Source organism: Fukomys damarensis, unplaced genomic scaffold (genome assembly GCF_012274545.1).
Source record: "Fukomys damarensis isolate Sample0158 unplaced genomic scaffold, DMR_v1.0_HiC HiC_scaffold_27, whole genome shotgun sequence".
Taxonomy (NCBI): Eukaryota; Metazoa; Chordata; class Mammalia; order Rodentia; family Bathyergidae; genus Fukomys; species Fukomys damarensis.
The window spans coordinates 29,962,453-29,972,525 of NW_022900939.1; the positions used below are offsets into that span (position 1 = coordinate 29,962,453).

At 44.9% G+C, this 10,073-nt stretch overlaps 1 protein-coding gene across 1 annotated transcript in view; it reads left to right on the forward strand.

Moving 5' to 3' along the window:
* The first annotated feature begins 6 nt into the window (after positions 1-6).
* The window catches only part of Shc3 (SHC adaptor protein 3), a 153,850-nt gene continuing 143,783 nt past the window's right edge, over positions 7-10,073 (forward strand). The window contains exon 1 of the mRNA XM_010607587.2: positions 7-24. The gene's annotated coding sequence lies outside the window, so the exon portion shown is untranslated. The remainder of the gene's footprint in view (positions 25-10,073) is intronic.

The following is a 10,073-nucleotide window of genomic DNA, read 5'->3' on the forward strand; positions in this document are numbered from 1 at the left end:
GCAGGAGTCACCTATGTGGTCAAGGTGGGTACCGGCGCGGGCCGCCCCGGCGGGGGTCCTGGGGCTGGGCTGCAGGGGGCGGCGGGGGCGAGGTGGCACCTTCCCTGAAGTCCCGGGGCGAGGGTACCCGCGACTGTCACGCACTCCTTAGCAGTCAGCTCGCTTGGTAGCGGGTGAGCAGTGAACTACAAATGTGCCTTTCTGCATCCATGGGGATGAGGTTGAACAATCGCGCGACCTCGCTCTGTCCAGCCTTCCCCGGTCCGCCCCCCGTTTGGCGTGCTTTTGCCACCTGGCTTCACCAGATCTCCAGCCACTGACCCTTCGCCACCAGCACCTGTCTGTGGATGCTGGGGTCCAGCCTACTTTGTGTTTATGAAGCACTTGTGAGATTGGGCAGCCCCCTCCGGGGATGAGCGTGTCACTCCTGCTGCCCCGTCCTCCTCCTCTGCATGGGGTGGGGGTGGGGGTGGGGCTGGCCATTTCTTACCCCCCACAGCAAGAATCCCCAGCTCCTGGCTGGGTAGGCCAGAGGCTGACTTGCTTTGTCAAAGACGAGTTCTACTTACTTTTCGCCCAGCAAGCTTTTTCTTTGGCGTTTGTCTTTCATCTCCCACCAGATGCTACGGGTTACAGCAGAGAAAGGAGTACTTGGGACTATTTTCCCCGTGACTGCAGTCTTCCATTTAAATGAGCTCCAAGGGCAAGAGAGTTGCCACGCCTGGAGCCACAGGCTGGAGAGGGATTTTTCTACCAACACAAAGAATTACAAAGTCACGATGTAGTTAATAAAATTCCCCCTCTATGCAAGAGTGTTGTGGCATTTAAGGAGGAAATGCTCTACGCAGTTCAATTGACCTGCCAAATACTTCCCCCTGGCCGTCAGGCTGCTGCCAGTTATAGTGTTGGCAGCTTCACAGACTTCCCCTAGTCAAGGTGGGGGGACCCGAACGGCATTATTACAGTCCTGCTGTTTCTTTATGGAAAAAGAAAGGACACACAAACACTACCCTTCTTGTGTTAGTAACAGGAGAGAACCCTGCAGGGTGTCTGGTCTGTAAGGGCTGGCTGCAGATCCAGTTCAAAAATCCAGCAGAACACGTCTTCAGGTAGGACGTAGTGTCTGCAATTTTGGAACCAGGCTTTGAAAACAAAAACAGCAGATAACTTCGTGGGTTATCTTTAACTACATAAAAATACTTACAAATAACATGACCATTGGTGTTAAAATAAGGCCTTTCACCCTTCTGAGCCTGCATTTTAAGTTGACTTGCTTCTTACCTTCTGAATATGGATTATTATATTTTAAAGAAAAGGACATAAGATACACAAGAAGGTTGAGTTTTATCTTAAAGGAAAATGCATAGTCTCACATTGCTTATTTAAATTATCTATCTAGGGGCCAAAAAAAACCAAAAAACAAAAAAACCAAAAAAAACCCTGACAACTAGGGAGGTTAAACTGTGACACTAACCTACATTAATTATTTCTAGAGTGTTAATATAATTGCTTTTTTAAAAGCCTCCCTTAAAATACACAAATCGATCTTGGCAAAGCTTTTTATGTGTCACCCAAAACACAGAGTGTAGTTTTCAAATTGAGGGGCATTTCTCAAACTTATATCTTTAAAGTTTTCCTTAAAACCCAGGGCTTTGCTTTTCCTTCAGCATGAAGGCAGACATCCAATTCTAAAGGTCAAATGTGGCAAAATAATGATGATCATACTAAAACAAGTCTGTTCTGCTGGGACGTTCTGTGGATACAAGGCTCTGTGAATTACCCAGCCTCGCAGTGGTATTCCAGGGGCCAGAGGGCTGGTTGATAGGCATGGAGCCTGAGTTTCTGGTGCTGCAGAGACCCAGGGTCCACAGAACAGGACTGATTAGTGCATGTACTGTGGTTAGTTTTACCCCATTAATGGGCAGCTGTGAACAGTGGTGTCTGTGTATATAAACTCACACACTGTCCCTGCTCTCCTGGACAAGTTCAGAATCATGCAGAAAGGAAATTGGTTGCTAAGTACGATTTCATTTCTCATGTGCACATTTGATTCAAATAATCACATGGGCTTATTTTATAGAGAAATTATGATGCTGTAAAAATTCCCCTTACTTTGGTATTATTCACCGATTCATGGATAGTTTTCTCTACGTCTTTAAAAGGTTCCAAAACAGAAATGGGCAATTTTAATCATACAACTCAACATTAATTATAAAACATAAAGGTTTAGAGTGTGGGAAGGGACTAATTATTCTCTTTGATGTGATTTTTTTAAAATTAGAGAAGGCCACAGGTGGCTTCCAGTTTTCTGAAAATTCATGTACTGAATCATTTTAGACTTTTCCCCTCTCATAGAAATACCCATGGACATGTAGTATGGGGCTATTGCACACATGAATTATAATTCACAGATATTTCAATTTAATCTACATACATTAGAGGGCGAGAATAAAATGCGAAGACTGGTAGGTTTTGATCATCTAGGAAACATCAACCATTTCAGCAGCAGCTAGTAAGAAACCTTCATTAATGAAGGATTGAGAATTTAAAACTGGAAAAAAAAATTCCTGAGCAACACTAAAATTCAAAGATCATGGTAGGTTTAATCGGTCCTTCCTGCCACCACTGGGCTTACTGTTAAATAACAGGAGCACACCAATTTATGTACCCCAAGAGGGCTCACAGTTTATATTTTTGCCTTGCAGGCCTTGCTGACAACACCTTCTTATTCCTCTTAGTACACTTATTGGTAACACAAAAGACAAAGGACAAGAAAATATGCCCTTGATAGAAAAAGGAAAACCCTATAGGAGAGAACAAAGGCTATTTTCATTCAATTTCTACTTAAAAGCTATTTTACATTTGAACCTAAAAGGCCAATAGTAATACAAATGGATATTAATTTTAGTGCTGCCCATCTTTAAATTCTGTTGTCTGACAGTGGAAGCCAGCTGTGACCCAATGCTTTACAGCTGTTGTTGGTCCTTAGCAAGTTCAAAGGCAACATGCTGGTTTTCCAACTTCTCCTTCCTCTGGTCTGCCTAGGGCAGATTTGAGGGGAGAAAAAAAAGACAGAATGGCTACTTTAGGACAGCGAGAGGGCATGTTCAGTTCTCAAACAGCCACTGGGCTGAAGCAGTGAAGATGTCTGAAGACAAGCAAGTCTTTGCAGTTCAGCTTTGCAATTGCTGATGGGGGCTGAGGCTGGAGCTGGGGAGGTGATACTGTGTGCAGTGTATGGGCCGCACACGATCAGCCTCTATCCCTCAGGTGGTCCCCACAAAAGTACTCCTCTTTACCAAAAATCACAGACTTAAAATAGGGTAGGAGGGGGTGAGCATGAACTCGGCATTCCTCGGGTTCCAGCCCCAGCACCTTAAAAAAAAATTAATTAAAAGCATCCACATCTAGGACTGAACCAGGTGCCAGTGGTAAAGAACAGGAGCCCTAAATAAAAAGGAGGGTTTTATCCAGGTGCGGTGGTGCACACCTGTAATGGTGGCTTGGGAGGATGAGGCAGGAGGATCACTGAGTTTGAGGCTAGCCTGAGCTACATAGTGAAACCCTGTTTTCCAAAAAAAGGCAAGGGTAAGGGCTGTCTGTGCAGAGCTCTTAATGCACTGACCAGAACTTAATGCAAGTAGACCATACCATTCATAAATTTTGGTGACAGCACCATCAAACTTACACAGATTTCAGTTTGTTAAATGTTACCCCTTTACTGATGACAATGACAAGATATTTCTGATTCTGACAATCAGAAAGGTGTGAATTATGTCCTGGTATGCTGGATGATTTTTCTTTTCTGAACGAAGCCTTCTTTTTACTGGAATTCATTAAAGTTATCGTTCTCATTTATGAATCTGATGATGTTTGAGGAGGTACAAATCATTTATTTTATTTATAAATGTTCTACTGCTCTTTATTAATTTCATTTATTCTAAAATTTATTATTTTTTACTTGACTATAGAAGTGTTTTATAAATTGTGTTTTTCTTAGAGTTGTATTCTTTCTGTAACTGTGAATGAAAATCATCTGTGATATCTTATGAGGTAGTGGCCTTGAACTCACTATGTAGCCCAGACTGGCCTCATCCTCCCAAGCCCTGGGAATACAGGTGTGCACCACCTCACCTGGCTAAACCCTTGCTTTTAATTAGGCCTCCTGGTCTTTACCATTGGCACCTGGTGCAGCCACCAGCAAAGCTATTCTAAGTATATCATGATATATCATTGTAGGAGAATTGAATGAGTTTTGTTTTAGTTCTAGTTTAGTTCTAGACTAAACTACCTAGAGCTAGTTAGTTCTAGTCTAAAACATTGTTACTTTACGGAAAGTTGAATTTTAAATATTGACTTTCTCCCAAAGTTATTTTAAAATCTAATAAACAATATGCATGTAACTTGTCCAAATGGTTTGAAAAAATAGTTTAAGAAGCTCTTTTGACATTAACGATAAAATTGCTAATTTGTTCTAGGGAGCATGTCATCTCTTTTTATGTGACAGAAGCATAGGTGTGTTCAGTACACACACACATACTCCATAATACACACGTACTCCTCCTGCACACACCACACACACACACACACACACACCACACTGCATATGCACACACAGCACACATAACATGTATATATCTATATATCTACATACAACATGTATATATCTATATATCCCACAACCGCAGCACACACCATATGAGATATATCCATATAACACACCACACATAGGGCATACACATGCACACATGCACTTTCTCCCTTCACAAGCTAAAGATAGACAACTTGTGATGGTTTTGGAAGGGGACTGCTTTCTTTCTCATTAGAAAATAGCAAATGTCATGTTTCCAGAAATACCCAATGACCTCATCCACTTCTTTTATATTCATGTTTAAGAACAAAGTCATTCTGAAAGATAAGCTATTAGTAAAACTACGGTCCTATAAATTTCAGACTTGTATTCCTCTGCCTCCCCATGAAGTTTTACCTTTGAACAGAGGTCATGTTCTGAAGAATGCCTGATTATACCATTTGAGCCAAGTCCTGGTCACAGGAAGTCTAGGCTGCCAGCATGCAAACCCAGCGGAGAGGCGAGCTTTCCAGCCAACAGGCTGGTCATGCCGGTTGTGCCAGGCCGGTGGCCCTGGCTCAGGCGACTGTGCATCAACACCCTGCTGACAGGACACCCGAGTTCCAGTGCAGCCTAGGGCTTGAATGGTCAGCCCACTTCTCTGATCCTTGCTGTCCCTGACCAGCAGGTTTGTGTGGGGGTTGGTCTCTACTGCTCAAGAACCTAGCCTTGGCAGAAATGTGGTATCCTGACTAAGACCGTTCTTTGCCCCAACGTTTAATGTAGCTGGATTGGATGCATCATGGACATAACCTACTAAATCAGAAGTGTGCCTGTCTGGATGGGTGCCTGCTGGACCACTGCAGCCAGTGCCACCTGGCCCAGACAGTGTAGGAGGGCCCAGAGAGAAGCCCAAGGAGAAGCCAGCAAGTCTGTGAAAATACCCAAGGGCAAATCTAGTAGAATTATCTAACACAGAAATATGATAATTACAGATAAAATGGAAATAAATAGCTGGTTGTGCATAAGAAAGCATTCTACATTTTACCATGTAATGCTTACAATGAGTCCTTATAAAAAACATCTTTATTGCAGGAGGCATTCAATGTAGGGGCAGCCTACTGAGTGAGTGGGTATTGACCATATTCTGTGTGTGTGTGTGTGTGTGTGTGTGTGTGTGTGTGTGTGTGCAACTGCAGGCTAGGAGGGATGTTGACCATAGAGTGTGTCTTATGGAATTGCACACTAGAATGGATGGAGTATGGATATATGTGAGCAGCTGTACAACAAGATTTACACTGTACTTTTGTTTGGTCCTATAAGAACATAATTACTGATTTTCAGTTCAGGTTTTTAAAAAAAAGGGAATCATTTTGTTCCCATTGTGATCTCAGTTCCTCATCTGGCCACCAACCATGGTCCGCTGATGCCTGTGTCCTTCTGTCCTCCAGTAGTAGGTAGGACTGGTGCCCTTTCCCTGAGTGATCCTTCCAGCATGTCAGAATGGTTGTGAATGGCACTAGTTAAACTGGAGTTACTTTGCATTACTTGCTCCCCAACAAGACACCAGGGGCCAAAGACTGTTTCCATGGTTAAGGGCCATGCTCTGCTTCTTTGTGAGGAGACTCAGGGAAAAGGTGCTGATGCACCTCAGTCACGTCAGGTGGCCAGAAGGAGAGGATGACCACTGCTCATGGCCAGCCAGCATCTTCTCAGCTTCTGGATGGCACATCTGGCCGGGGTCATTCTGCCAGAGCAAGTGGTGGAAATGTGGTTAACCATGGGTGCTTTGATCAATGGATTTGGGGCTCCAGAGCTCATCTCGAAAGTCTCACCATCATTCAGTGAAGAGTTGGCTTTCTAGCCGTGGCTCCAGGCTGCTAGTAGGAGCTGCAGCAAATCCCGCCAGGTGCAGAGAAGGAATTTTGAGAGGGTAGCTGGAGTGGGTGTCTCCTCTAGTCCCTTAGAACTCACAGATCCTGATGCCCTGGAAACTATCTGAATATATCTGCAGCCCCTCACAGTCAAGGCTTTCTGAGAAGAAAATGTTCAAAGAACTCTTTGTTCCAATGCTGCTGACTTTAGACGTGAAGCCACATTACAGTGTCACCTGAAATACGATGTTTTTCCAAAGTGAAGACTCCTTTCCTCCCTTCCATTTGTTGAACAGGCAGAAAAAGAAGCAAAGATTGCATTTCAAATCTTAAGGATTTTACCAACTCTTCATACACCAGGGAACTTGGCCTCCACCCAACCTCTATAGGTAGAGCTCTCTGCTGAGGTCATTCTGACAAACTTCATCTGATCCGAGCCCATTAAATCTGATTGTTTGGCGGTGCCAAGGGAGCTACTGAAAACATGTTTAATACGATTGCTTCTTACTTTGCAAATATTAAAAGTTTCTAGTGCCAAGAGCCCGAATAGCAGCCTTCTGTCTAAAGAACAAAAATTTAAAATAAAAACTTGTTTCTAGTTCTGTTGGTAAAGAATTAGCCCCTTTGGTGGTTGGGAGCACAGGTGCTAAATAATTTGGGCCTCTTATGATCTCCACAAAAGAAGTAACACAGAGCTTTTACTTCTGCATAAACTGGGAAAACATGACTGCTTTTAGCATTCTTTGCCTGGAAGATCCAGCCCCTCACAATGACTCACTGCCTCTCCTAGAGGGCAGAGTGTAGGTTAGTTATGGGGGCCCTGTGCAGACCAGCATTCCCACACATGCTCACTGTTTTTGTGACTACAGCAGGTAATCAGAGAGTCTCCCGACTTGTAGGGGCCTCTCACACGGCCCCATTGCATTGGTCCCTGGCGGCAAGCACAAAGTATAATTCCTGCTTTGAGTACAGCGCCCTACCTCTTCCGATCCCAAAGGTCCCCTTTGATGCCCAGGACTTGGAACATCCTTTTTTGCTTCCTCGGTTTAAGACCCCTCTCGTCTTTCCCGGCAGACGCCCCCACAGCCCACCCAGGAAAAGAGGTGCCTAAGAGCTGGTAAGAGACCCTGACTTCATTTGTCCTACTGTCCCTGACTCAGGGGAAGGTGGTGTGTGTGGATCTTTGGATCTTTGGGGAGGAATAAATATTTGTCATGGAACTTTGAATTATTCCTCTGAGGAGAGGAGTTCATATCCAGTTAGGATGAGGGGACTGGGCAGGAGAAATGTCAACTTCAGGATGCTGGGACCCAGCATCAGATACCCCAGCCTCTCGAGAGGCTCTCTGGGTCCTAATCATCTCTCACACCAGTCCTCACTTTCTCTGGCTCTGCCCTGTGAGCCTTATGAGGTCACTTGGAAACCTTGTGACTTACCTTATCAACCATTCTTTTATGACATTTAAACATTTATTAGGGGATTTACAAATATACCTGGAACATATAAAACATATAAATATAACAAATACAATGGTTTGCAGTAGGCCTCCGAACTGCACTTTTAAAAAATATTTTTTGTTACTCAGGATGAACCTTGGTTTGAAAATCGGAATATTTGCCTTGGTTCTTTCAAGGGAGAGAAAGACCACATCCACATAACTTTTATTATGGTTTACTGTTACAATTTTTAATTTTGTTGTTCCTGTTATTGTTGTTAGTGCCTTACTGTGCTTAATTTGTAAGCTAAATGTTACAGATTTATATGTACAAGAAAAAACATACAACACGTAAGTGTTAGTGTTACTCTTGGTTTTAGGCATCCAGGGGGCTCTTGAACATCTCCCTCAGGGTCTTCAGGGGGAGGACCATAGTGAGACCCCTGCTTCCCACCATATCCACCCCGCTTCAACAGGCAGAGCTCATGGCCACCTGCGTACCCACTTCCCTCCCCTGAGCTGTTTAGGAGCCATCTTCAGATGCCTAGGTTTCACCTGCGGTCCCTGTGCTGGCCTGTGGGTGCTTATTTTTGCCCTGGAATGTGTTCAGCTGTGGTCTGGCTGCTCCAAGCCCTAGGACTGAGGGGCTTACCCTGTAAGGAGGTGACAGCCCCACACTGGCACTTGGCCACCTTTTAAAAAGCGAATGTACAAGCCACGTTTGCAGCATCCCAAAGTAAGCAGGTCAGGTCTGGGTGGACCCTGCACCTTGGTGCTCAAGAATACTTTAAGTTCTTGACTATCAAGTGGCAATCTTGGACCTAAAAGTGATCTCAAGTATGGCCAAGTGTGTTGGGTGTCTTAGGTCCTTAGACTTCTCTTCGAGAAAGGGGGCAGGGTGTGAGCCTCCAGGTGACTGAGGTGGGAGTTGTTCCACTCACCCTCCTCTGCCCGGCGTCAGGAGGGACCTCTGAGCAATCAGACAAGTCCTCCAGATGGAGATGGGCACCCTCCCAAACTGTTTCTTCAGAGAAACATAACCAGTAGGTTCTTATCATAACAGAGATTGAGTTAAGAAACTGTATCACATGGTTTTGGAGGCACCTAGTCCTGAGGTCTGCAGGGTGATCAGCAATCTGGAGATTCATGAGAGCCGATGGTGTATGCCCCAGTCCTGGTACTGGCAGGCTTGGAATGCAGGAAGAACCAATGGTTCAGTATGAGTCCAAAGGCAGGAGATTCATGTCCCACCTCAAGCCAGCCAGGCAGGAGGAATGCCCTCCTATTCAGTACAGGATCAGAGTTCGGTTCTATTTTGTCCTTGAACTGATTGGCTGACCCACACTGGGGAGAGTCATCTGTTCACCGTGTCAACAGATTCAAGTGTTCATGTTATACAAACACACCTCAGACACACAGAATAATGTATAAGCAATATCTGGGCAGCCTGCGGCCCTGACAAGTTCAAACACACATCCCATACATTTACATAAACTTTCGAAGAGGGGCCACTTGCTGATCTAGAGCACCTAGAGGGATTCATACTCCCTGAGAGATGGAAATGTGGGGCAGGAGATGGCAGCATAAACTCCCCTGGGAGGATCTTAGATCTTGTTATTGCTTCTGTGGGCATAAACTGAGAAACATTAAAAAAATTCCTCAGATATTTGTTGAAGATTTACTATGGACGCACGCTGGACTGAAGGTGCTTGGATCTTGAATGACCCCTAAAGGCCATGTGCAGAAGGCTTGGTGGCAGCCTGTGGTCCTACTGGGAGGAAGTGATGGCATTCGAGGTGTGCCCTTAAAGGGGATGTGGGGACTCAGCCCCTGCCTCTCTCTTTTCACTCCCTGGATGTCACAAAGTGAGAAGCTTTGCTGTACAACACGCTCTCCACCATGACATCCTACCTCACAATAGGCCTAAAACAGTGGGGTCAAGGAACCATGGACTGAAACCTATGAACCACGAGCCAAGGCAAACCTTTTCTCCTTGTAGGTTGATTATCTCAGGTGTTGTGTCACAGTGATGGATAACTAGCGCATGTAGGGAGTGGTGAGTAGATCCTTACAGAACCAATAGTGCCAGTGGTGAGAGTCTGGCTGCTCAGACCACAGAGGCCCAAATGGTCACCTGTGCCCAGAAAACCCAAGTGTCCCACTGAGTGCCACCATGGAGGAGGAGCAAACCTGG